Below are 27,975 nucleotides of genomic sequence, written 5' to 3'. Positions count from 1 at the left end.
TGGGGAGAACTGCATTATTAACCATTCTGAATTTTCTAATCAATGGACACCGTATATCTCTCTATTTTATTTAGAACTTCTTTGATTTCTCTCAGTAATGTTTTATAGTTTTCAGTGCACAGGTCTTACAAATCTTTTGTCAGATTTATTCCAAAGTTTTTTTTAACATTTTTTATTGATTTATAATCATTTTACAATGTTGTGTCAAATTCCAGTGTTCAGCACAATTTTTCAGTCATTCATGGACATATACACACTCATTGTCACATTTTTTTCTCTGTGATTTATCATAACATTTTGTGTATATTTCCCTGTGCTATACAGTGTAATCTTGTTTATCTATTCTACAATTTTGAAATCCCAGTCTATCCCTTCCCACCCTCCACCCCCCTGGTAACCACAAGTCTGTATTCTCTGTCCATGAGTCTATTTCTGTCCTGTATTTATGCTTTGTTTTTGTTTGTTTGTTTGTTTTTGTTTTTTAGATTCCACATATGAGCGATCTCATATGGTATTTTTCTTTCTCTTTCTGGCTTACTTCACTTAGAATGACATTCTCCAGGAGCATCCGTGTTGCTGCAAATGGCATTATGTTGTCGGTTTTTATGGCTGAATAGAATTCCATTGTATAAATATACCACATCTTCTTTATCCAGTCACCTGTTGATGGACATTTAGGCTGTTTCCATGTTTTGGCTATTGTAAATAGTGCTGCTATGAACATTGGGGTGCAGGTGTCATCCTGAAGTAGAGTTCCTTCTGGATACAAGCCCAGGGTGGGATTCCTGGGTTATATGTTAAGTCTATTCCTAGTCTTTTGAGGAATCTCCACACTGTTTTCCATAGTGGCTGCACCAAACTGCATTCCCACCAGCAGTGTAGGAGGGTTCCCCTTTCTCCACAGCCTCTCCAGCTTTTGTCATTTGTGGATTTTTGAATGACGGCCATTCTGACTGGTGTGAGGTGATACCTCACTGTAGTTTTGATTTGCATTTCTCTGATAATTAGTGATATTGAGCATTTTTTTTAATGTGCTTTTTGATCATTTGCATGTCTTCCTTGGAGAATTGCTTGTTCTCAAACTCTTCCAGACGATTGAAAAGGAGGGAATACTCCCAAACTCATTCTATGAAGCCACCATCACCCTGATACCAAAACCAGGCAAAGACACTACAAAAAAAGAGAATTATAGGCCAATATAACTGATGAACATAGACGCCAAAATCCTCACCAAAATTTTAGCAAATAGAATCCAACAACACATAAAAAAGATTATACATCATGACCAAGTGGGGTTCATCCCAGGGACACAAGGCTGGTTCAACATACACAAATCAATCAATGTAATACATCACATCAACAAGAGAAAGGACAAAAACCACATGATCATCTCAATCGATGCAGAAAAAGCATTTGATAAAATTCAACATCCATTTATGATAAAAACTCTTGCCAAAGTGGGTATAGAGGGAACATATCACAACATAATAAAAGCTATATATGACAAACCTACAGCCAGCATAGTACTCAACGGTGAAAAACTCAAAAGCTTCCCACTAAACTCTGGGACAAGACAAGGATATTCTAAAGTTTTAAATGTGTTTTGGTGCTACTGAAAATAGTACTGCTTTTCAAAATTTCTACTTCCAGTGTCCAATGCTAATTCTATAGAATTAGAACTTGATTTTTGAAATAGAATTGATTTTTTGTATATTGGTCTTGTGTCCCACAAACTTGCTAACCTTAATTTTTAGTTTTAATAGACTTTTTTTTTTTAAGATTCCAAAGGATTTTCTGTAGAGTTGACCATGTTGTCTGTGACTAAGATAATCTACTTTACTCCTTTCTTTCCAATCTTGATGGTCTTACACTATTTTCTTGCCTTATTGCATTGATGAGAACCTCCATTAATATTCTAAACCAAAATGCTGAGAGTGGACATCCTTGCCTTGTTCCTGATCTTAGGCATAACCATTCAATCCAAAGTATGATGTTACCTGGGAGTTTTCTTTCCATAGATGCCTTTTACCAGGAAGTTCCTTTCCATTCTTATCTTGCCAACCATTTTTATCAGTAACAGATTCTGGATTCATATCTTCTGTTCCTATTGTAATGGTACTTTTTAATCTCTAATCTGTTAATACAATTAATTGCATTGATTGATTTTCAAACATTAAACCAACATTGTACTCCAGGATAAACCCCACTTGCTCATGATGTACAATCCTTCTATATTATTGGATTTGCTAAACTTTTGTTAAGAATTATTATATTTATATAATGAGGAATATTGGTCTGTAATTATTTCTTCTTATAATGCCTTTGTCTGGTTTTGGTATCAGGATATTTCCGGTGTCACAGAATGAACTGTGAAGTATATCCTAGGGTTCAATCTTCTAAAAGTTTGTGTGTAACTGGTATTATTTTTCACTAAATATGCAATAGAATTCACCACTGAAACCATCTGGGCTTGAAGTTTCCTTTGTGGGAAGGATTTTAACTATAAGTTGAATTTATAGGGCTACTAAGGTTACCTTTTAATTTTTTTTCTGAGTGAGCTTTGATACTTTTGTCATTCAAGAAATTTATCTGTTGTATCTAAGTTGTCAAATGCATTGACAAAAAATTGGTAATAATACTCTTATTATCCTTTTCATAGCTATCGGATCTGTGGTGATGTCTTCTCTCATTGCTGATATTGATAAATTATGTCTTATCTATTTCTTTCTGATCAATTTGGAGAGAGATTTACCAACTTTATTCATCTTCTTATATTGGAGGGTGCTGAGCAGAGGAGTATCTATTTCTTTCTGATCAATTTGGAGAGAGATTTACCAACTTTATTCATCTTCTTATATTGGAGGGTGCTGAGCAGAGGAGTGACATGGTATGATTTACATTTAGCACTATTACTCTGGCTTCTTGATCTAAAATACAATGTAAGAAAACAGTATGCTACTGGCACAAAAAAAGACACATAGATCAATGGAACAGAACAGAAAGTCCAGAAATAAACCCACATACCTATGGTCAATTAACTACAACAAAGGAGGCAGGAATATGCAATGGAGAAAGACATTCTCTTCAACAAGTGGTGCCAGGAAAATCAGATAGCCAAATGTAAAACAGTGAAAGTAGAACATTCCCTCACAACATACACAAAAATAAACTCAAAATGGTTTAAAGACCTAACTATAAGACATGAAACCATAAAACTCCTAGAAGAGACCATAGGCATAACACTCTTTGACATAAACCACAGCAATACTTTCTTGTATTTGTCTCCCAAGGCAAAAGAAATAAAAGCAAAAATAAACAAATCAGACCTACCTAAACTTAAAAGCTTTTGCAAAGCAAAGGAAACCATCAACGAAATGAAAAGACAACCTTTAGAATCAGAGAAAATATTTTCAAATGATGCAACTAGCAAGGGACTAATATCCAAAATAAATGAACAGCTCACACAATTCATTATCAAAAAACCCCAAAGAATCCAATTTAAAAATGGGCAGAAGACTTGAATAGACATTTTTTTCCAAAGAAGACATACAGAAGACTAAGAGGCATGTGAAAAGATGCTCAGCATTGCCAATTATTAGAGAAATGCAAATCAAAACTACAATGAGGTATCTATCACCTCACACCTGTCAGAATGGTTATCATCAAAAAGTCTACAAATAACAACTGTTGGAGAGGATGTGGTGGAAAGGGAGCCCTTTGCACACTATCAGTGGGAATGTAAATCGGTACAGCCACTGTACCAGCATAGATGTAAACAGTATGGAGGTTCCTCAAAAAACTAAAAATAGGACTACTAAATGATCCAGCAATTCCACTTCCTAATATAAATATATACCCAGAAAAATACGAAAACACTAATTCAAAAAGTTACATGTACCCCAATGTTCATAGCAGCACTATTTACAATAGCCAAGACATGGAAGCAATTCACGTGCTCAACAATAGGTGACTGGATTAAGAAGATGTTGTACACACACACACACACATAGACACACAATGGAATATTACTTGTCCATAAAAAAGAATGAAATACTGCCATCTGCAGCAATGTGGATGGACTCAGAGAATATTATGCTTAGTGAAATAAGTCAGAGAAAGCCAAATACTATATGATATCACTTATATATGAAATCTAAAAAATAATACAAATGAAAGTATATGCAAAACAGAAACAGATTCACAGACATGAAAAACAAACTTGTGGTTACCAAAGGGGAGAGGGAAGTGGGGAGGGACAAATTAGGGGTATAGGATTAACAGACAAACACACTATATATAAAATAGATAAGCAACAAGGTTTACTGTATAGCACAAGGAATTATACCCATTATCTTGAAATAACCTATAATGGAATATAATCTGCAAAAATACTCAATTATGCTGTATACCTAAAACTAACACAATATTGTAAGTCAACTATACTTCAATAAAGAGTAATCTGTAGTTTGACATACACAAAAATATAAAATAAAATAGAATGTAGAAGAGGACAAGAAAAACAGGGAGACCAATTAGAAGGGTAATAAAATAATCCAAGGGAGAGATAATGGTGATGGAGGCTAGGCTGTTAGCAGTGAAAATGATAAATGGTCAGATTTTCAATATATTTTGATGGTAGGATAGATAGGATTTGCTGATCACAGGAATCAGGGTATGAAATAAAGAGAAGAATCAAGTATTGCTCCAGGTTTTTGGCCTGAACAACTGAAAAAAACTGTCATTTACTGAGAAAAGAAGGAAAGGTTTTGGAAATGGGAGAGTAGGAGCCCGGTTTTAGATACGTTAAATTTGAGGTATCTTAAATTTCCAAGGAGGCAGCAGACTGTCTCATTTGGAGTTCAGAGGAGAGGCTTGGACTGTTGATACAAAATTTGAGTCATCAACATAAAAATAGCATCAAAATTTGAGGTCTTTGGGAAGCAGACTTCAGTGATCAAGATGTTTGATAGAGAACGTCCCTGGTTCAACACCTCTGGAAGGCAGGAGGAAGCAGGACTGGCAGGGGGAGCTGAGTCACAACACAGGCCTGAGAGCCTCGGCTGATTCCATGGGGAGATCTGGAGCTGAAACAGCCTGTCAGAGTTGTCCTGTGTGAGGTTAAACAGCAAGTCCTTTATACTCTTGCCTCAACCAGTTACTGAACATTGACCATCCCCAGACAGACATGGTCTTGGACAAAGTGGCTCTGTGTAGCTGAGGCAACACCTGAAAGGGCTGACTGCTGAAGGTTGTCCACTGATTGTACCCTTAGTAGCTGGGGCAAAAGTCCTTCCTTGAAGGGGTATCTGGGTGGTGCAGCACAGCATTTACCACTGATGGTATTTAAAATCCTAAGACTGCGTGAGCTCACCAAGAAAGCAATGCAGTTAGAGAAGGGGTACATCGGCAGGGATCTGGGGCAGTTTTAAGGATCAGAGGAATGACAAGGAAAACAGCAGAAGGTATTAGGAGAAGCAGCTAGTGAAGTAGGAAAAAAGACGAGTGAGTGTGAGATCCTCGAAGCCAAGTCAAGGAAGTACCACCACCACCGCCGCCACCACCACCACCAAGTACTACCACTATTGCTACCACTACTGCTGCTGCTAAGACTACTGTCCTTAATACACTTTAATCTTCACAGCACTACGAATTAGATGATATTATCATTATCCCCAGGTTACAATGACAAACTCAAGTCACAGAGTTTGAAAGTCTTTCTCAAGGTTACACAGCTTTAGTGGTGGTGGAGCTGGGATTTTGAACTTGCGTTTGCTCAAGAGCCCACACTCCTGACTGCCTTACCACCTGGACTCCAAAGAACTATATAACATGCTGCCAGCAGGTGAAGTAAAAGGCCAAGAAGCGACCATCAAATTTGGCAACATGAACTTAGCAAAGGCAGTTTGGGCGGAATATGGGCGTGAAAGAGTGAAGAGAGTAAATTCAAACATAGTACTATTCACAGGGTATTGAAATTACCCATTTAGTTGTTTATCTCCCTGAATAAACATACTAGGGAATGGGACTGTGCTTTGTTTGCTTATATATAGAATCCAGCTCATAGTAGGTGCTAAACAGATAGACACTGAATGAACACAGGTTTATTTGTTCACTTACTTTTTTATTCAACAACAACAAAATTAATTCCTTTGTCTCCACTCCATCGTGTGTCCTCTTGACAGAATCCAATCCTACAAATGCTAGTTGAATCACTAATATGTTGAGAGGAGGATATGCAAATCTCTGTGTTTCTGGAGTCCGTGTGTGTGCGCGCGCGCGCGCATGTGTGCGCGCGTGAGCAGGCACACGAGTCTGTAGGTGATGAGAGCGTTTGGAGGTGCAGAGATCTTCTCAGCCAGGCCTCTTTGGTAGACGCCATTCCATTTCTTCCAACTTGGGACTTGAGAAAGCAGCATGGAAGGCCAGGAGTTAACGTACTGGGTTATTTCCCCTTTTTCTCAGTCCTCCAATAATAAACTTTAACTTCATTAGAAAAGAAGCCAAATAATCATGCCTGCTCCTTCACCTCTGGAACGGCTTTCCCCAGGCTGGAGCTGTGGGAAACCACCTTTACTTAGACAGACGTAACTGCTGCTGGCTGGTGGAAGCTGCACCTCCTTTGAGACCCCTGCTCTGTGCATGCTGTAGGAGCTGCTTCCTACAAGGGCTGGACAAGGGGCTGAAGGCAGTGGTTCGGCTCTGCATTTCTCCTTGGATGTTCTCCTTGCCATTTGGCTGCAATGGTTTCCAGTGACTAATGAAGTGACTGGTTAAAGCTTACTTTTCAATCAAAAAATCAATTCCAGCAAATAGTAAAGAGAGATGGAGGAGGGAGGAACAGTGATCAAACTCATTTAAGTACTAAGTTTCCTCTGCAGAAAATCAAATTGCTTGACAGAGGTAAGTGGCTCTTCCTTTTAGAATCAAACCAGTTTGGAGTTCTTCCCATACAGTAGCTGGCCAGGAAATAGAAAAATGGGCCCAGCTTCAGACAGCCGTACACCAGATGGCAGATGGCACAAGGGGAGACACAGTGGCTTGACAGACTTGGGTTACAACCTGGCTGTGACACTTACTAACTGTTTGACTTTAAGCCAGTTACTTAACATCCTGAACCTGGGTCCTGACCCATACAATAGAAAGGAGAGACGGCTTAATAACTTACTTTGTAAAATTTGAGTAACGGTTAGAGAAAAATGCATATGAACTCTTCGTATGCAACAGGCATGTAGTAAGTACTTATTGTTGTCATGTGTCTCTGGTTTGTGGGCTGAGTGTGAGCACAGACCTATCTGTGAGTGTGCAGAGCAGAATCTATGACACATGTGGGGGCAGGGTAAGTGCACGGTGCGGGAAGGTGAGCGGGCAGAGTGCGGCTCTGTCAGTGGAGCTCTGAGCATCTGTGTGGCCGTGATCTCTCTGTAGGTGAAGAAGCCCACATTCTCCATCCTTCTTGTAGAGTCTCCAGACAGGCTTGGGAGAAAACCTCAGAGGGGATTCTTCAAGGGTTGTCTGGGAATTGTGGGGCATGCTGCCCCTTCCCTCATAGCAGCAACAGCCCCCAGGCCCCATTGTCATGCCTCCATCAGTTCCTGGTGGCTCCTTGAAAAGACTTCAAAGGAGAAACTTAAGACCAGGAAACTTACTTGCCATTCAGATTTTTAAATCTTGATGACATAACCCTAAAGAACATGTCTGTGAATGATAATTAGTCTCTAGAGAGGAAGAGAGAGAAGAGAAGAGAGACACAGAGCTGTAGACAGCAGAACCAGCAGGGGAAACAGGTGAAGCTGGAAAAGACAAAGGAGTAAAAATAAAACATCACTAAGCAGAAGGAGAGATGGAACTGGTGGAGGTGGGGATGTGACAGGCACTGTGATAACGAGGTGTGACTGGTAGGTAACTGGCCAGGCTCTCCCCCCAACCTTTCCTGCTGGCACCCCTCACCCTCAGTCACTCATGTCTGAACTCCCTATTCCAACATTCTAACAGGAAGCACAAGAAACAAGTATTAGTTTAGTACTGGAAATATTAATACTATCTCATTTAATTCTCATAGTGAGGTAGGTGGGTAGGTAGTGAGGTACTTAGGTACTATTATCTCTGTAGGCGAGGAAATGGAGAATCCAAGGGATCACACAGCTGTAGGTACTGGAGTGAGGACTGACATCCCGTCTCCTGGCAACGGGCCAGACTCTTGCTATCCCTTGGCCTTGAAAGCTTGGTTTGTTGCCATCAAACTGATTCAACCATCATTTTATTCTGATTATCAAAGACAATGCTTGCCAGAAGATATAAAGAAATAAAGAAGACTAGGCAAAGAAAAGAAAAATTGCTTGAGAAACATAGTGATCTCTCTTTTTCTTTTTTATGTTTACTGTACGACTTTGGTAAGGTGGGGGAAAAGTTGGAAAAAATTTAATTTTAATAAACCAAATTATCCTTCCTCCCAGCAACTTCCTCTAGTCTCCCCTTCCCTACCTCTCTGGACAGCCTCGTCACGAATTTCAATCAGAGAGGAATCATGTACTTCCTTGTGCTGGGAAATCTCCCCTAAAATGTCTGGGATCTTTCCTCTCTTCTCACCCAGAGCAGAGGCATGTCCTTGTAGATGAGACACAAAAATCTCAACAGAGATGCCGGGGAGGAGGGGACTCCCTAGAAAGGGATGGATATTAAGCGCTGCTCTTAGGTACTTAAATATCACTTGAGGCAGTGGAGGCAGAAGAAAATATGCTGCCAAGCATTGGTCAGGTTGTGACACCCGACAGGATGCTCGTATCTCAGACAAGCTCGAGCCAAAGAGGAATTTATTAGCTCACGTACTAAAAAAGCCCAGAGGCACCCTCATTTCAGGCAAATCTGGATCAAGGACTCAAAGGATGTCATAACTCACTTTCTCTCCCTGCCTCATCCATGCTTTCCCCTCTACTGGCTTCATTCTCATACTGGCTGATCCCATGCTGGGGCAAGGTGGCTGCCACCCGTCCTAGACTTCCATCTTTTTTACTTTCAGATCTAGAGGTAGAGAACTTATTATACTAACAGTCCAGAGAAAGTCCTAAAATTGAGTCTCATTGGCTCTAATTGGTCTAACTCAAGTCACATGGCCATCCTTAAATCAGTCAGTGCAGTCAAGGAGGTATTTTACCAGTCAGAGATGCCTTTGAGTGCAAACAACAGAGAACTCGATAAAGCAAAGTGTAGTTCGTGCCCCTCACATAGAAAGGTATGTGGGATAGCGTCACTGCTGATGATTCAGTGGATTGACATTTTTGATAGTTCTTTGGCCTTTTCTTCACGATTGCAAGATGGCTGCTGCAGTTCCAAAAAATCACATGCTGGTACTAGGCAGGAAAAAAGACGCTATGGGTAGCAAATGTCCCTCTTTGGGGAAGGCAAATCTTCCCCAAAAGTGCCCAGCAGACTTCTGCTCTCAGCTCACTGATCATAACTGGGTCACAAGGCTACTCCTACCCTCAAGGGAGGCTGGGGAGCCAAGTATTTGCTTGTCTAGACTCTCCAGTTGAGTTAGACTGGGAAGAAGGGGTTTGAGAATGAGCATTAGGTTGGCCAATTAATGAATCTGCCCTAAATGTAATGCTCTGATTGGCCAGGCCTGGTTTACAAGTCCACTTCTGGAACTGGGGTGGACTCTTCTCTCCCAGGACCAACGGACTGAGCATGACAGAGGAAGACTGGGTGCTATAAGCATAAAAGGAGGAATGGATAACCAGTCAGGCAAGAACTGGGGGGTATAGCTCAAGTGGTAGAGCGCATGCTTAGCAAGCATTACTAGGTCCTGGGTTCAATCCCCACTACCTCCATCCAAAAAAGAAAAGACAAACTAATAATAAGTAAATAAACAGACCTAATGATCTCCCCCCACCAAAAAAAAATTTAAAAAATTAAAAACGAAAAACTAGTCAGGCAAGACTAAAAGCTATCCATTACATATGTTTAAGGCCAGCTTGTGATCTGGCCTCCTCAGAAGTACACAGGATCTATCACCAGCCCTAAGAAAGCAGAAGTTACCAGTGTTTACCTCAGCATTATCTTAGGTAACGTTTCAGGTTCCTTTCAATTCTGAAAGGTGAGGTAATAATAGCTACAGCTGCATGAACACCTCCAATTTATTTGGTAACAGTTCACTTAAAAACTTCCTTTTTCTCTTTTCCTTTCCCCACTCAGAGCATGTTGGTATGTCAAGCACTACCCATTTTGTTTAGGAGGCTGTATTCAGATCAAGTAACTTATGCTGAGAATTAGTGTTAGATGCTTCTGCACAGATTATTTCATGAAGTGCTTACCACAGCAACCCATTTCCTGATGAGAAAATTGAGGTTAGACGACTTGTTCAAAGCCAAGTGACCCATATGTTCCAAGTTAAGTGTCTCCTTACTCCAAGAATACCCCACCACAACTGCAGCCCGACCTCCTCAGGGCTGCCTGGGCCCATTCCAGTGGAATCAGGTCACTGAGGCAGTTTTTGAGTATTCCAGAAACTTTCTTTCCCTCCTTGTAAAAGTGATTGAAGTACCGATTACTGCTGGACTGAAGGCCCTGAGCCTCTCCCAGGGGCAATCCTCACCTTAATTTAAGTGTGGTTATTTAGGATGCCTTGCATGGGTTTTGTGACTTTTTCCAGCTGGATTCTCCAAGGAGTTCCAACTAGCCTAGTGCCCTGAAGCAAAACAAGCACTGGCCCCCCCAGCTTCTGACAATCCTCAGGGTGGTGGTGCCCTCCATAATGTGCAAAGAAACAGAACTGCTTCCTGCCACCACAGCAGACAGCACAGAGCAGGGTGTTCCCAGGGAGAGATCAGAAAGACTTATGTGTCAAGCCTGCTGGGCCTGGCTGCCAGGGGCCTCCTCTGATTCCTGAGTGTGGCATTCCAGGGTGGGGGTAGGAGTGCATTTTCCTAATTCCTTCCTTGGCAGAAACTCAGCTCTCTGAATAGAGCTGCTTCTGCCACTGCTGTGCACATGATATAAACTTCTTTTTAATGTATGTGTGGTTGACTAGGTAGATGGTAGCTCCTTTCTAAAAATCCAGATTGTAAAATTGTACAGATGAGTAGATAATACAGTACACTCAATCAATGTATAATGCTCATCTCTTTGGGAGAAATTTTCTTCACGTTGCAATGATCGGTTGTACAATAACCAGCAAACACTTACAGACACTTTTAGTATTTATTGTTAGTTGGGGAAGTTATGCTCAACTATTACATATATGAAAAAAATCTGAACTCTTATTACACACTATTTTGATTCCAATTTAAAATGAAAAATGTCTAACATACTTTCTTCCAGCTTTAGAATTAAAGTCTTTGAAGAGTGACCTAAATTACAACCTGAGTTATTTTTTAAACCTGCTACTGTTTGTGACTACTTATTTTGATCAATCATCAATCATTTTAATACTGTGCAAGCAAAATAAAATGGAGGAATAAATTACTATGCAATATTCCAATTTCAAAATTATCTATTTATAATGATCAAAAGTTTACCCTGGTAAAGTCACTGACCTTAATAAGTTAATATTACAAATCATATGTATAAAATATATTCATTTAAGTTTTCCTGAAAAGAAAAATACTATCAACAAATATTGAGCTCTAGTTAGTGACATGTATGCCGAACTACTGAGAGAGGTTTACTGATGTTTGCAATTTCCTTTGAAAGATATATGCACACTGATGTTCACTGCAGCAGTACTTACAATAGCCAAGAAATGGAAACAACACAAGTGTCCATCAACAGATGAATGAACAAGATGTGGTATGTATACACAATGGAATATTACTCAGCCATAAAGAAATGAAATCTTGCCATTTGCAACAACATGGATGATATAGGGGGTAACATATTAAGTGAAATAAGCCAGACAGACAAAGACAAATACTGTATGTTATCAGTTAAATGTGAAATCTGAAAAATAAAACAAATGAATAAATATAAGAAAAGAGAAACAGAATCACATATACAGAGGTCAAACTAGTGGTTACCACTCGGGAGAGGGAAGTGGGTAGGGGAGGAAGAGGGGTAGGGAATCAAGAAGTACAAACTACTATGTACAAAATAAATAAGCTGCAAGGATATATTGTATAGCACAAGGAATATAGCCAATATTTTATAATAACCTTAAATGGAGTATAATCTACAAAAATATTGGATCACTATGTTATACACTTGAAACTAATATAATATTGTACATCAACTATATTTCAATTAAAAAAGAATGCATATGATGTCAAATAGACACATGAAAAGGTACTAAACATCATCAGTCATCAAAAAAATGTAAATTAAAACCACAATTAGGGACCATTTCCTATGCATCAGAATGGCCACAGTAAAAAAACTCTAACAATGTCAGATGGTAGCGAGAATATGGAACAACTTGACCTGTCATACATTGCTGGTAAAACAGTACAACACTCTGTAGAACTTAGTTGTTTCTAATAAATTTAAATATACCTTTACCCTATGACCTAATAATTCTACTTTGAGGTATCTACCAAAGAGAACTAAAAGCATGTATCTACACAAATAGTCACAGCAGTGTTTATTATAAAGGTCCCAAATTGGAAATAAATTAAAAGTACAAGAACAGAAGAATATGTTTAAAAAATTGTGGTGTGAAAGAAATAATTGATAAGCTTTACTTCAATAAAATTAAAAACTTGGCCCTGCAAAAAGCAATCATATCAAGAGAATTAGAAGACAACCACAGACTGGGAGAAAATATTTGCGAAAGACACAACTGACAAAGGACACAAAGAACTCCGAAAATTGAACAATAAGAAAATAACCTGATTTAAAAATAAGCCAAAGACCTTAACACCAAAGAAGATATAGAAGTAGCAAATAACCATATAAAAAGATGCTCCATATCATATATTATCAGGGAAATGCAAATTAAAACAATAATAAGATACTACTGCACACCTATTAGATCAGCCAAAACCCAGAACTGTGGAGCAACAGGAACTCTTATTCATTGCTGGTGGGAATGCAAAATAGTACAGCCACTTTGGAAGACAGCTTGGTCCTTCCTTACAAAAGTAAACATACTCATACCACACAATCAGGCAATTGTGCTCCTTGGTATTTACCAAAAGGAGTTAAAAACTTATATCCATCTAAGAATAAGGTTTAGAGCAGCTTTATTCATAACTGCTAAAGCTTGAAAGCAACCAAAATGTCCTACACTTGGTGTGTGGATATGTAAACAGTGGTACATCCAGACAATGGAATATTACTCAGCACTAAAAAGAAATGAGCTATCAAGCCATGAAAAGACATGGAAGAATTTTAAATGCATATTACTAAGTGAAAGAAGCCAATCTGAAAAGGCTATATATGATATGATTCCAATTATATGACATCATGGAAAAGGCAAAAATATGGAGACACTGGAAAGATCAATGGTTGCCAGGGATTGGAGGGTGGGGGTTGGAGAAGATGAAGAGAACACAGAAGATTTTTTAGAGCAGTGAAAATATTGTGTATGATAGTATAAAAAGATGGAAACATGTTGTCCAAAACCACAGATTGTACAACACCAGGAATAAATCTTTAGGTAAACTATGAACTTTGGGTGGTTATGATGTGTCAGTGTAAGCTCATCCTTGGTAAAAAAAAAAAAAAAAAAAAAAAAAGGTACCACTCTGGTGAGTGACGTTGATAATGGGGAAGGCTATGCATGTGTAGGGGCAGCGGAGATATCGAAAACCTCTTTACCTTCCTCTAAGTTTTCCTGTAAACCTAAAACTGCACTAAAAATTAAAGTCTTGAAAAAATTTGTGGTGCATTCATATAATGAAATACTACTCAGCAGTTAAAAGGAACATGCTACTGAAGTTATCAACAACATGGATAAATCTTAGAAATATGCTGAGTAAAAGGAATCAGGCATAGAACAGTATATTACAATAGGATTTCATATATATGAAGTCCAGGACCAGGCTAAACAAATCTATGAGGACAGAAATTAGAAACATGTTTCCTTGGGAAGAGAGGGAACAGACTGGAATGGGCAGGAAGAAACCTCCTGGGGTGATAGCATGGTCTAGATCTTTTTTTTTTCAGATGGTGGTTGCAGAGGAATATTGTCAAAACTCATTATATTGATTGCTTTAAGAGCTATATATGTAATTGTACCTTTAATGCCTGTTTAAGATGGGGAGGGGAGCAAGAGGCTGGAGGAGAAAATGTGTGATTGCTGTGCTCCAGCAGCTCCTGCCCTCAGCCCCATCTCCACCTCTTCTCTGGTAGCTGCCTAGGTTTGGGGGTGTTTTGCTTATTTGCTTTAAATTTGGGGGTAGATGAGAAAGAAGACAAATGCATGTGTTTTTACTGGATGTGGAGCCTGGCCATGGGAGTACACGTTTGGGTGACTGATGATCCCCGTGGAAGTGTTGTTTGAAATGTTACTGACATCTGCCAATGAGTGTTTGGAGGAATCTGGTGATAAGGGTAGGGCTAATGCAATCTTCTCCTAGAAAAACAAATTTTAATAGCTCTAAAAGTTTTTCCAAGCAATTTTTAGAGTTGGAATAGCATATGTATGTTCAGACCCATCCTCATACCTTTAATATGAAAAATGTAGTTACTCAATGAATGTGATTTTCTAATTTCTTACTTACACAATGTGACAGTCTCTTCAAATCAACAATGATTTGCTTTTGATGAAATAATCACTACTTTTTAGAGCACCCAGATAATGAAAAGATTAAGCCTCATTTCATTTCGTTTCACACATTTCATTTCATTAGCTACTCTACATGACTTCTATTCCTCGGCTCTCAATCATATTCCTCTTTTAAAACAAGATGGGAGTGTAAATTAGATTCATCATCCTGTTTCTTTCAGCTGTATTTTACCATTAAAAAAATTTTTAAATTTTGCCAAAATAAGCATTGGTTTGAAGATATTTTCTCATGAAACATCCAAATTACCTTTTTTTTTTCCTTCAGAAGCTTCATGACAAGCTGATTTCTCATCTCTTTTCTTCATTCTATCCTCTTCAGATAGTAAAACCTGCAACAACAATAACAACAAAAAACAACCATATAAACCTTAAAATTTTAGTCAAACTTGCATGGGCCCAAAGTCAAAGAATATAAAATACTCAAAGGTTATCTTTTTGGCCCTGTGTCATTCCTGTTTTTCCACAATATATCACAACTTGTTAGGCATAGCCATAAGCAGTTCATTTTCAGATTATTTACCCAAAACAGCAAAATGACACAGTGCTCTAACATGTCTTAGAAAGGAAAGAAAGCTCTGCAATTAAGTAAGTTTCAGTTAATACATTTACGTATTTTGGACTACAGTGATAAAATTTATAATCATGACCAATGTGTAACATTTCAGTGCCTGACAAAATGCCAGTAGTATCCTAATGGATTAAATTATATACAGAAAACTTTGCTAATTTGAAGTATATGAAAGGGGATGCAAGGAAAGAATTTTATGTGAGCTCATTTATCTTTATTAAATAATAATAAGGAATCCGTCAATTTTACCAGAAGAGGAGGAAGATGAGGAGGAAAAGAAGAGAAAGACAGGAAGGGGAAGAGGAGGAGAGAGGAGGGGAAGAGGAGAAGAGAGGAGGGGAAGAGGAGATAGGAAGGGAAGAGGCAGAGGGAGAGAAGGACAGGTAGGAGGAAGAAGGGAAGGAGGAAGAAGGGAAGGCGGAAGAGGGAGAAAATGGGGAATGAGAGATAAAGTGACAAACAGAGAAGATCCAAAATAAAAACTCTGAAAGGAAATTTTAAGTGCGGGGATTAGGTGAAGGTACAGATGGTATAAGAAGTTAGGTGATGGATAACCTGGGAGTTTATCATACTATTCTATTTACTTTGTATGTGTTTGAAATATTCCATAATAAAAGATTTTTCAAAAAAGAAATCAAACAATGTAATTTACCATAATAACAGAATTAAGGAGACAAAGCATGTAATTATCTCAGTAAATACACAGATTGCATTTCATAAAATTTAACGCTTGTTCATGATAAAAAAAAACTCTCTCAGCAAACTAAAATTTGAAAGGAAGTTCACTGATCTGATAAGGCTGTATATAAAATCTTATAGCAGACATCAAATATAACAGTGAAATATTTAACACTTTCCTCTAAAGTTGAAACAAAGCAAAGATGCCCATTCTAATCTCTACTATTTACCACTGTACTGGTGGTCTTACCCAGTACAGTAAGGCAAGAAAAAGGAAAGGGGATAAAAATTGTAAGAAAAAAGTAAAACTTTCTTTTTTGCAGGTAACATGATTGTGTACATAGAAAATCCAAGAAAATCTACAAACAAATTACCAGAAATAGTAAGTGAATCTGGTAAGGTTACAATATGTGAATTCAATATGCAAAATAAAATTTATTTCTACTAGCAATGAACAATTCAAAAATTAAAATAAAACTATACTATTTTATAATAACTATTTTAAAATACTAATTTTAATAAAACTGTGCAAAACGTCTATATTAAAACAAGACATTGCTGAAAGAGACTAAAGGAGACCTAAACAGAGGAAGAAATACACCACATTCATGAATTAAAAGACTTAAATGTTAAGATGACAGTTCTCACCAATTGTCCTATAGAGTCAATGTAAGCCCAATTAAAACCCCCAGAGGGCTTCTTTGTTATTGAAATTGACAACTTACTTTAAAATCTATATGGAAATGTATGGGACTCAGAATAGCTAAAACAATCCTAAAGAATGTGGCAAAGCTCTAGGGCAAACTTGACCTAATTTCAAGACTTACTAAAATAAAAAGCTACAGTAATGAAAGACAAGGTAGTAGTGGCATTAGAATGGACAAACAGATCAGTGCGACAGACCAGAGTCCAAAAATAGACCTCCACATGCATACCATACATTTATTTTAACCAAATAACCAAAGGAATTCAGTGAAGGGAAGAAAAAGTCTTCCAATAAAAAGTGCTGGAACAACTGGATATCTGTGGGAGAAAAAAACTGAACACCAACTATCCCTCAACTTCACTGCATATTATACAAAAATTAATTTGAGACACATCATAGGCCTAAATGTGAAAGCTAAAATTCTAAATCTTTCAGAAGAAAACAGGTAAATATCTTGGTAGCCTGGGGGCAGAGGAATGAGAGGTCAGGAAAATTTTTTCATATAGGACACAAAAAGCACTAACTGTAAAAACAAAAACAAAACAGTGGATATGGGACGTCACCAAAATTTAAAACTCAGCAATAAAAAAGTATCAACTGAATACATACAACAGTAACACAGAGGAGACTCAGATATAATGTTGAGTGAAAGAAGCCAGACACAAGCAGTGCATATTATACAATGTGTTTATAAATTTCAAGAACATAGAAAACTAATGTATACTGACAGAAATAAAAATAGTCATTGCATTGGGCAAAGAGGAATGGGGGAATAACTGCAAAGCATGCCAAGGGAATTATCTTGGGCAACAAAAATGTTCTTTAACTTTCCCTGGATGAAAGTTACAGGGATGTATAAATTTGTCAAACTACATTCAGCTATACATTAAAGATCCTATGTAAAGTATACTTCAATAGAGTACATTTAAAAATAAATCGTTTTGCAAGTAATATATCTGGTAAAAAGGATTTGTATCCAGAATATATAGAGAACTCATCCAACTCAAAAATAAAAAGACAATCCCATTCAAAAATGGGCAAAGGATCTGTAGTACATTTCTCAAAGCCAACAAACACATAAAAAGATTCCAAGAAACACATAAAAAAATGCTCAATATCACTAGTCATTAGAGAAATGGAAATCAAAACCACAGTGAGAGATCACCTCACACTAATTAAGTGGCTATTATCAAAAAAACCCCAGAAAATGACAAGTGTTGGTGAGGATGTAGAAGAATTGGAACGCTTCAGCACTGTTGATGCAGCCACTATGGAAAACAGTATGACATTTTCTCAAAAAATTAAAAGTAGGTTTATATATGATGCAGCAACTCCATTTCTGGGCACATACCAGAATAACTGAAAAGAGAGTCTTGAAGAAATATTTGTATGTCCATGTTCACAGCAGTGTTATTCACAAAGCCAAATGGCAGAGGCAACTCAAGGGTCCATCGACAAGTGAATGGACAAACAAAATGTGGTGTATATACCATGGAATATTAGTCAACCTTAAAAAGAAAGGAAATTCTGATACATGCCACAACATGGATGAACTTTAAGGACATTATGCTAAGTGAAATAAGCCAGTCACAAAAAGACAAATACCACAGGATTCCATTAATACAAGTAACTAGAGTCATCAAATTCATAGACAGAAAACAGAACGGTGGTTGAATGGAGGGGAGAATGGGCATAGTTTCAGTTTTGCAAGGTGGAGTTTTGAAAATTGGTTGCACCACAATGTGAATATACTTAACACTAATGAACTATATCATTAAAAATCATTACAAAGGTAAATTTTATGTTTTATGTATTTTACCACAACTAAAAACAAAAATTGAAAAAGAGGGGAAAAACCTGTTTCAACATTTTAAGACAAACCACATGAGATACTACTTTATACTCACCAATGGCAATAATAATAATAAAAATAACAAGCGTTGGATAGCACCCAAAGTAATAAAATACCTAGGAGTAAATCTAACCAAGGAGGTGAAAGACTTAAACACGGAAACAGGTAAAAGAAGGAAAGGGACCATCAGCCCGCTGTATACAGTGATATGTAACGTACTTAACTACCAAGTTCGTTGATCCCAGTTAATAAGAATAAATCTATGCTTCTACTGACTTTTGGGTCTAATCAAAAGGGCAGAGCATTAGGAAACAAGTATTTGAAGTATAAAAGGAATGGCAGCAAATTCTTTGTTCTTGGCTCAGAAGGCTCACTGTTTTTGAGATGTCAATTTTCCCCAGCTTGATTCAATGCAACACAACTAAAACTTGCAGTCGGTAGCTTTGATAGAAACTGATTGGCTGATTCTAAAATCAACGAATAGGGAAATACAAAGACCTAGCGTAGTCAAAACATTTTCTGTAAAATGAGGAGCAAAGTTGGATGGCTAGCTCTACCTGATTTCAAGAACTATTATAAAGGTGTAGTATCAAATCAGTGTGATATAACTGTAATGACAGGTCAGTAGATAGAGAACAGAATAAAGAGTCCAAAGGTAAATCCATACGTATAAAGTGACCGATTTCTGGCCAATGCACAAAGGAAACCCAGTGGAGAAAGTATCTTCTTTTCAACAAATTGGGAAGGGTGATCTATTTCAACCTTTTCAACTAATGGATATCTACATCCGTATGAAAAGTAGTCCAGTAAATGAGCAGATCACACGATATGCAACAACTCCAGATATATCACAAATATAAATGTAAACCATAAAACTGTAAAACTTGTAGAAGAAACATAGTGGAAAATATTTGTTAGCTTATGTTAGACAGGTATTTCTTAGATTGATATTAAGTATATAATCAACAAAACTATACATTGATAAATAAGGCTTCATAAAAATGGAAAACTTTTAATCTTTAAAAGAAATAGTAAGTAAATAAATCAAGCCACAGTTAGTAGAAAATATTTGTAAAACTTATATCTGACGTGGACTTATACTCCTATTCTGTAGAAATTCTTAAAACTGAGTAAGAAGAAGACAAAGACAAAGAAATCTATTATAAATTGGGTGAGAGATTTGTATACTAATTCTGGAAACAATATAAGTTGTCCCCTTTTACTTCTTGTGTAAAATTGCTTTGATAAATCAAGAACATTTGAATTTCTATGTAAATTTTAGAATTAGCTTGTAAATGTTTATGAAAATATGTACTGGAAGTTTGATTGGGATTGTATACATCTGTTGGTTAAATTGGTGAGAACTGACACTTAAACCATATAAGTTTTCTAATCCTCAATAAGTTATCCATTTATTTATTCTCCCTTTATTTTGTTATTTAATTTGTCAAAGTAATGTTCTGTGGGTTTCATTCTATTGTTTATATATACTTAGTCTGCTTAGACAATACAATGAAAGAATTGTTCAAAAGACTTGAGGAAATACTTCAGGAAAAAAAAGATATATAAGTGGACAAAAAGCACATTAAAAGATGCTCAACTCAGTCACCAGGGAAAGAAAGTAATACTACAGTGAGCATACCTAAAATTTGAGTCTGAAAATACCACATGTGGTGAAGAGGTAAAGCAGCTAAACGTTTCTTCCACTTGTGGGAATGAGAAATGGTACAGCCACTTTGAAAAGCCAAAATACAGTTAAACATATAACAATCATATGAAGAGCCATTCCATTGCTAGGCATTTATACAACATGTCCAAAAAACAATCTGCAAAGGAATATTCATAGTACCTTTATTCATATAGCCAAAACCTGTAAACTCTAAGATGCCCATTGATAGGTGAACGTATAAAGCAATACAAAGAAAAATATTTCTACAAAGGAATACTACTTAGCCATAAAAAGGTGTGAACTGTTGATGCATGTAGTAAGTTGGACAGATTTTAAAATCATTCTGCTACATGAAGGAAGGCATACAGGAAAGGGTACATATATGGTTGCATTTATATAAAGTTGTTAAAATTACATATTTATTTACAGTCACAGTGGTTGTCAGGGGGTCTGAAGGTTGAGGGAGTGATGGGCTGCAAAGGGGCACACGGAAGGTTGTGACAGAGCAGAAATATCCTGTATCTTGGCTGTCTCTCTAGTATCAATAGTGTATACACCTACCAAAGTGAATTTAATTGCATACTTTAAAGTAGGGCTTTCTATTGTACCTAAATTATACATCAAGGATGCTGTTAATAATTGATTATATTTCTTCATACTAGTAGTGAGTATTTAGAAAATGAAATTCAAGAAGACATAAGAGATCAGCATCCACGATCATTAAATGCTTAAAAACACAAGTACTGAAGACTCCTGACAACTACTGCAGAGAGACATTAAAGAAGACCTATGCAAGTAGAAATATATATATCATATTCATTGGTTAGAAGACTTAGTATTGCTAGAATGTCAAATCAACATTATTCCAACTAATATTGCAGCAGGCATTTTGGGGGTATTTTGCAAACTAATTATTAAATGTATATGGAAATTCAAGTACCTAACTGGCCAAGACAACTATGAAGAAGAATTAAGTTAGAGGAGTTATTCTACTAGATTTCAAAACTCATGTTAAAATTGTAGTAATTAAGACACTGTAGTCTTAGTGCAAGTAAACACAACACAGATACATCAATGTGAAAGTGTAGAAAAGAAAATATTTACCCACATCCATATGCAATTATGTGATTTTTTAAATAAATCACCAATATGTGTCATTCGGGTAATGAAAGGCTTTTCTGAAAAATGTTCTCGAACAAGCGACTATTCCTTTAGAGATAAGTTAATATTAAAAACTCACATCTCTTCATACACTAAAGTTAATTGGACATGGTACATTAAAATCACAACATTTTAAGTGAAATATGTCAGACAGAAAAAGACAAATACTGTATAATATCACTTATATGTAGAATCTAGCAATACACACAACTAGTGACTATAACAAAAAAGAAGCAGACTCACATATGCAGAGAACAAAACTAGTGGTTGCCAGAGGGGTTGCCAGAGGTGGGGTGGGAGCAGTAAAAGGGCAGGGAAGTTGGAGGTACTAACTATTGTGTGTAAGGCAGGCTACAAGGCTGAATTGTACAACAGGAGGAATATATTAGTATTTTGTAATCACTATAAATGGAGTGTAACCTTTAAAACTGTATAAAAATTAAAAAAAATTTTAAATAGTATAAAGCCTTTAGAATGAAAACAGAATAGTACTGGTATATGAATAGAAAAGAAACCAGTGGAATAGATCAGAGAAATTCTAGAAAGAGACTCAAATACATTTGGCAATTTAGTATTGGATAAAATATATGACTTTTCAAATTACTGGAGAAAAGATGTACTGAAATTTTTTTTATTGTGGTTAAATATCCACTGCATAAAATTGGCCATTTTTGGGTGTACAGTTCAGTGGCATTACATACATTCACACTGTTGTACAACCATCACCACCATCCATTTCCAGAACTGGTTTTAATAGACTTTTAAAAACTGCTACTTTCATTCATTTAGCACTTTTACAGTTAATATAGCACCATTTCTTTCCACTCTCAAAAATCCTCTGTGTACCTCCTATTCATCCCTCCGTCTCCCCCAGCCCCTGGCAACCACTGATCTTTGTACTACAGCCATTGTTTTGCCTTTTCCAGAATGTCGTGTGGTTGCAATCATTCCATATGTTGCCTTCTCAGATGGGTTTCTGTCACTTAGTAATATGCATTTAAGCTTCCTCCATGTCTTTTCATGGCTTGATAGCTCACTTCTTTCTAGCACTGAATGACATACCATTTTGGGATTTGTCACAGTTTATTTATTCATTCACCTACTGGGGGATATCCTGGTTTCTTCCATGTTTTGGCAATTATGAACAAAAAATATAAACAAACAAAAAGTTACAAAGCTATTCAAAGAATAATGGAAATATTTTCTTGGCTAAGGCATAGACAAAAATTTCTTACACATAATACCGAGGCACTCACTATAGACAAATTCTGAATAAACTGGATTTCATAAAATATTAAATCTCTAAGCTTATCACAGTGACTATTTAAAAAGTAGAAAGCTAGTTAATGGACCAGGAGACATTACTTGTAATACGTATATCTGACAAATTGCTACCAAACTCAGGTCCGGCTGCTCATCCCTTGAAAGCCAATAGTCAAGAGACAAGTGTTGGTAGAAAAGGAAAGTTTATTTTCTTGTGGAGGCTGGCACCTGGGGCAGAAGACAGCTCATGTCCAAAACCAACTCCTCCCTACTGATCAAAGGGCAAGAGCTTTTAAAGGGGAATTTCAGGCGTGTATATGCGGAGGGAGAGAGCTACGTGCAGAACAGCACAGTGAGCTCCGGCAGTCATCCTGAAGTTTGTCAAGTGGTGGTTTGGTCAGTGTCCCCTTGATCGTTCTAAGTACAGTTACTACGTAGTTCCAGGGTTGGTTTGCTCCCCTTTTCTGAGGCCATTTCTCAGGACTGTGGCACTTATGTCATGTTTAAAGTTTGACCATCATGTAGTTTACTTCTTCTACCTCGTAGGGGTTACATTATCTACAAAAAAGCTCAAGGTATGGTTCAGACTATTCTCTATATCCCTTAGGGAGGAACTAAAGATCCTTGACTTTGTTTCATGATTCAACTGTCATTATTTATGTTTGACTGCTTCCCTTTGCTTCTGCATTTTCTCCCTTCTCTAGGAATGTAGACAACTGAAAAGGTCCTACATTTTCGGGGGAAATGCAAAAAGAAATAGATCACCCTTCCCAATTTGTTGAAAAGAATATATTTTCTCCACTGGGTATCCTTTGTGCATTGGCCAGAAATCGGTCACTTTATACGTATGGATTTACTTTTGGACTCTTTATTCTGTTCTGTATCTACTGACCTGTCATTACAGTTATATCACACTGATTTGATACTACACCTTTATAATAGTTCTTGAAATCAGGTAGAGCTAGCCATCCAACTTTGCTCCTCATTTTACAGAAAATGTTTTGACTACGCTAGGTCTTTGTATTTCCCTATTCGTTGATTTTAGAATCAGCCAATCAGTTTCTATCAAAGCTACCGACTGCAAGTTTTAGTTGTGTTGCATTGAATCAAGCTGGGGAAAATTGACATCTCAAAAACAGTGAGCCTTCTGAGCCAAGAACAAAGAATTTGCTGCCATTCCTTTTATACTTCAAATACTTGTTTCCTAATGCTCTGCCCTTTTGATTAGACCCAAAAGTCAGTAGAAGCATAGATTTATTCTTATTAACTGGGATCAACGAACTTGGTAGTTAAGTACGTTACATATCACTGTATACAGCGGGCTGATGGTCCCTTTCCTTCTTTTACCTGTTTCCTGTTAGGTATCTGACAGGTGGTCTCATTTCACTCACTACTTCCATTGACATTCTGGAATGGCATTGTTGCTATCGGTATGAAGAGTTGCTTTACGTTGCTGTTCATCAAAGTCATCTTAGGCTGTGTTTAAATCTGCATATTGGTGAGCATCAGTAATAGTTAATATCTTGGTATTCGATTCTTCAGTAAGGTGAAAGACTAACATTTGAAAATGAGAAATAACTTCTTTATTATTTTCACCTTTAAAAAAAATACTATTTCCATTTCAGGTGTGTGTGCTCATGTGCAGATTCCTGACCTCCTCCAAAAAGTTGTTGTTGGTCCAAGACAATACACATTAATTAAGTACAGAATGACTGCAGATCATGGGCCAAATGTCTCGTGTCCATGAGGTCCAAAATTTGGCTAAACATGTTTTTCCTAGATGTGATGTTTTTCGGAGCCAACTCATTTGCAGCTACAAAAGTTTCAAGCCATTTTCCTCCACCGCCTTGTGGCCATTGTCATAAAATCTTCTCTGCCTTCCCTTAGGTCACCTAATGTGGGATCTGTTTTATTCCATGGCCTTAGAGGAAGAGGCGTTTTCCAGCTTCTTTAATGGAAGTGCATTAAGAGCCTCCTGTTTCCGTAAGACCAAATGGAAGTGAGGGGGGTATTTTAGTTACTAGGTCGGTAGGGCCATTATTTGGGTCCCTCTAGGTACATACTGCCTTCACAAATCATTACGTGCTGTTAAATGCAATAATTTTTCTCCCACTATACGACACTAAACCTCACCCATGCTCTAATTTCCCTAAAAGTGAACTTTCTGAGTGGGATCTTAAAAATGTTGAGATTCATTGCCCAACCACACGGTTCAGTATTTTCACGTACATCCCTCTGCCTGTTCTCTTGAATTTGCTGCAGTTTAAACAGGAGCAGAACTGGAACACCAGGAGGGAGCCCATGACAAGTATCTGTGATGTGAACTGCGACAGTTGGCACCCTGCACACCTTCTGGAGCAGATCCTCTGGCTGCTTTCTGCCCTGACTCTTCAGCTCGTAAGTACCAGGGGCTGTCATTAATCTTCGTGTCTTGCTTTCACTAGGATGAGCCTATTCGTGTCTGCTGTTGTTCTCACCTACCGACGCCGAACCTGGGCTGAGAACTGTCATTTTAAAACTCTTTTCAGTGAACATCTATACACCCTCCTTCTGTATCTCTCAGTGCAATTAGCGCAATGATTTACCTACAAGGGCTCAGTCAGTGCTTTCATGGAGCTCAACTCTTTTAGAATCCAGGTTTTCCACATGAGGAGAAATCTTACCTTTTATGGAACATGACAAGATAAGCAGAGGATGGGATTACGGAGCCTTGTTCTGTTTTTAAGGAAACAATAGTCATTGGGTTTATCAACCACTGTAATATCAAAAGTCGGGATTTTAGTCCCAGACCACCCGACAGTCTCACTGTAAACCTGGAATCTCCTTTACTCCTTTTTTTACTTTCGTTATTTGATCTAAATTTGTTTTAGTTTTTTTTTTTTAACATTTTTTAAATTGAATTATAGTCATTTTACAGTGTTGTGTCAAACTGATCTAAAACTTGAGGATAAAATACCAAGTTTTTCTGACCTAGGAATATGACATTTAAGTTATTTTTGATATGGAGAGAGAACCTTGAAGTCCGGGAAATAGTTAACTTTTCAGAGAGAAAACCGCTAACCGCTAATCGTTACAGCAAGGACGGATCTATAAGACACATTAAACTTACCTCCTGACTTCTCCATCTGGCCAGGGCACAGCAGTAGCTACCGGTGCTAGCAGTGTTCTCTGGAGACCTTGGCGGTGTTGACTACGTTGAGCCAAGATGGAGCCCGTGTGTTATTTGTATCGTGAGTTGCCGAAATCTGATATCTGGCTGATGAGCAGGGTTGTTGAGCCAGGACAGGTCATATAGCTGTTGGCAAAAAACAGAAGAGGGACCAGCACCACCCCTGAGGTCATGCCTAGCCAGCGCTGGCCACTTCCTCCATTGAACCAACTACCGCTACACTCTCGTGATTTCATTGTTACTAGACGGAGAGCTCTGTGAGATCTGGGGTAATATTTTACTCACCTCTGTGTTCGTGACTCCTGGCACCAAGTCAACCACTGAGGATGTTCTCAGCTACATTTGTTCACTGATTGAATAAAAATGGTTGCAAGTCTCCCATCATCTCAACTACATTCCTGTGCAACTGTCCTTTCAGGGATGCTCTGCCTTCTCCCAGGATGTAGCGAATCCCCTTTCTTAGAGAGGAAAATGTCCTGTACTTCTCTTGCCCTATGACACTCACCTGTGGTGACTCTGATGAAGTCTTCAGAGTCATCCTTCAGAAATCCTCAGGGATTCCTCCCAATGCTTCACTCTGTCATTAGGAGGAGACGTCCTTGGTGTACCCCCCGATCCTCTGGGCTGCCGCAACACCCTAACGGAGAGAACAACCACGCTCTGTTGAAATTATCCACTTGGATTTTCCTCTCAGTGCTTTGATTTCATCTCGAAAATCTTACTGATATTTGAAATCCACATTCTTGGCACTGCATAAGGGAAAGGAAGCACTCAATGTATATCTGCGAGGTTGTTTTGTATAAAGCCTTCCAAGCTGTAAATGCAGAATACCATGACTATCTCTGCTTCAGATGCAGGTCTCCCTACACTGGCCCCTTCTGGCCATAGGGCAGAACTGTTTAAGGTAAAGATGGACACCTCTAATGTTTTCCCAAACAGCATTTATGCCTCTAAGCTCGCACTTACTTGGATGGCATCCACTGTGAGGCCAGCTTCAAGGTCAAGGCTGGGGTCTGGAGCAGAGCATCATGGTACATTTCTTCCTCTTGGAACTGGTGCTTCCCAGCAGTATAAACCAGCCCTGATTCAGCCTGTGGATCTCCTTGGCAGGTGCCCAAGTTCACTGTGGAGTAAGTTCCCCTCCCAGTCTTCCTTGATTAGCTCAGGTTGCTACTTGAAGAACTAGATGGTGCTGGGTGCATTCTTCAGTTTCCCTTCACTTGCCTGAACTCAACTTGTCCATATTCTCAGGTCCTCTGGCAACCACCTTCCTCCACCATTACCTTGCCCTTCTTTGTGTTATTCACATCCTCCAAGCCTAGTGATTTTCTTTCTTCCAGCTCCTCCCCTCAGTTCTATGTCTTCAGCATGTGGGCTCGGCTCAGGCTTCAAGGAGACACGCAGACACACAGGAGACACACAGACAAGGGACCAAGGGCAGGTCTTGGCTGCAGTTCCCAGGGGGCATTTAACATGTGTCTCAGTCCATCATGCATTCAGACCAAAAAAAAAAACAAAGCCTCAGCAGGAAGGGAATTTGGAGAATTTGAATAATCTTCTCTCACTGATAAAGAAACTGAGGCCTGGAGAGATAAGGAGACTTTCCTAAGTTTCCACACCACGTGGTGGCAGCAGAGCCAACACAAAACCCTTGGCCACAAGCTTTTCTGCCCAAACAGTCTGGGAACCCACAGCTGCGTTTCAGGGCACGTTGGATCAAACAAATGTATTTCGAGTGTCAGAACAAAAATACCTGAAGGACCTCTCCTGAGGAAAACTTTTATCACTGTTCAATAGTCCTGTATTTATACTCAGTCAGTTCTCAAATCTGGCTGACACAATGGGACCAAGGAACACATAAGTATTAAATATGTCACAGACACTACTGAAATACATATCCATGCGATTCTCTGTAAAACATCTGGCTCCTGTGCCACACGATCACCTTCCTGAGAGCAGGTACTCTGTCTGCCTTATTCGCCCCTTCTCCCAGTGTCTCCTCAAGAGCCTGCTAGATAGAACAGTGAGTAAATACTCATCAAGCAAGAAAAATAGCAGTTAGCAGGAGTCACTAAATTTGACCAGTGTCTTCCAGTCTCTGTCACATTTCCAATCAGAGCCTATCCCAGGTCTGTGCTAAAGCAATGAGAGCACAGCCCTAGGAAAAGCAGCCCAAGATGCAAACACCAA

General features: G+C 38.2%; 1 long non-coding RNA gene across 1 annotated transcript; it reads right to left on the bottom strand.

Moving 5' to 3' along the window:
* Positions 1 to 48: 48 nt before the first annotated feature.
* Positions 49 to 27,279, bottom strand: LOC140698261 (uncharacterized). The gene is made up of 6 exons (XR_012075905.1): positions 26,752 to 27,279; positions 26,291 to 26,534; positions 25,726 to 25,911; positions 14,967 to 15,048; positions 1,998 to 2,134; positions 49 to 1,170 (listed from the first exon to the last, which is right to left on the bottom strand). It is a non-coding gene; the product is annotated as an uncharacterized lncRNA (long non-coding RNA).
* Positions 27,280 to 27,975: the final 696 nt, after the last annotated feature.

The sequence above is a fragment of the Vicugna pacos genome, chromosome 9 (genome assembly GCF_048564905.1).
Source record: "Vicugna pacos chromosome 9, VicPac4, whole genome shotgun sequence".
Lineage (NCBI taxonomy): Eukaryota > Metazoa > Chordata > Mammalia > Artiodactyla > Camelidae > Vicugna > Vicugna pacos.
The sequence above is the reverse complement of the archived record's forward strand: the minus strand, read 5'-3'. Positions and strand labels throughout refer to the sequence as shown.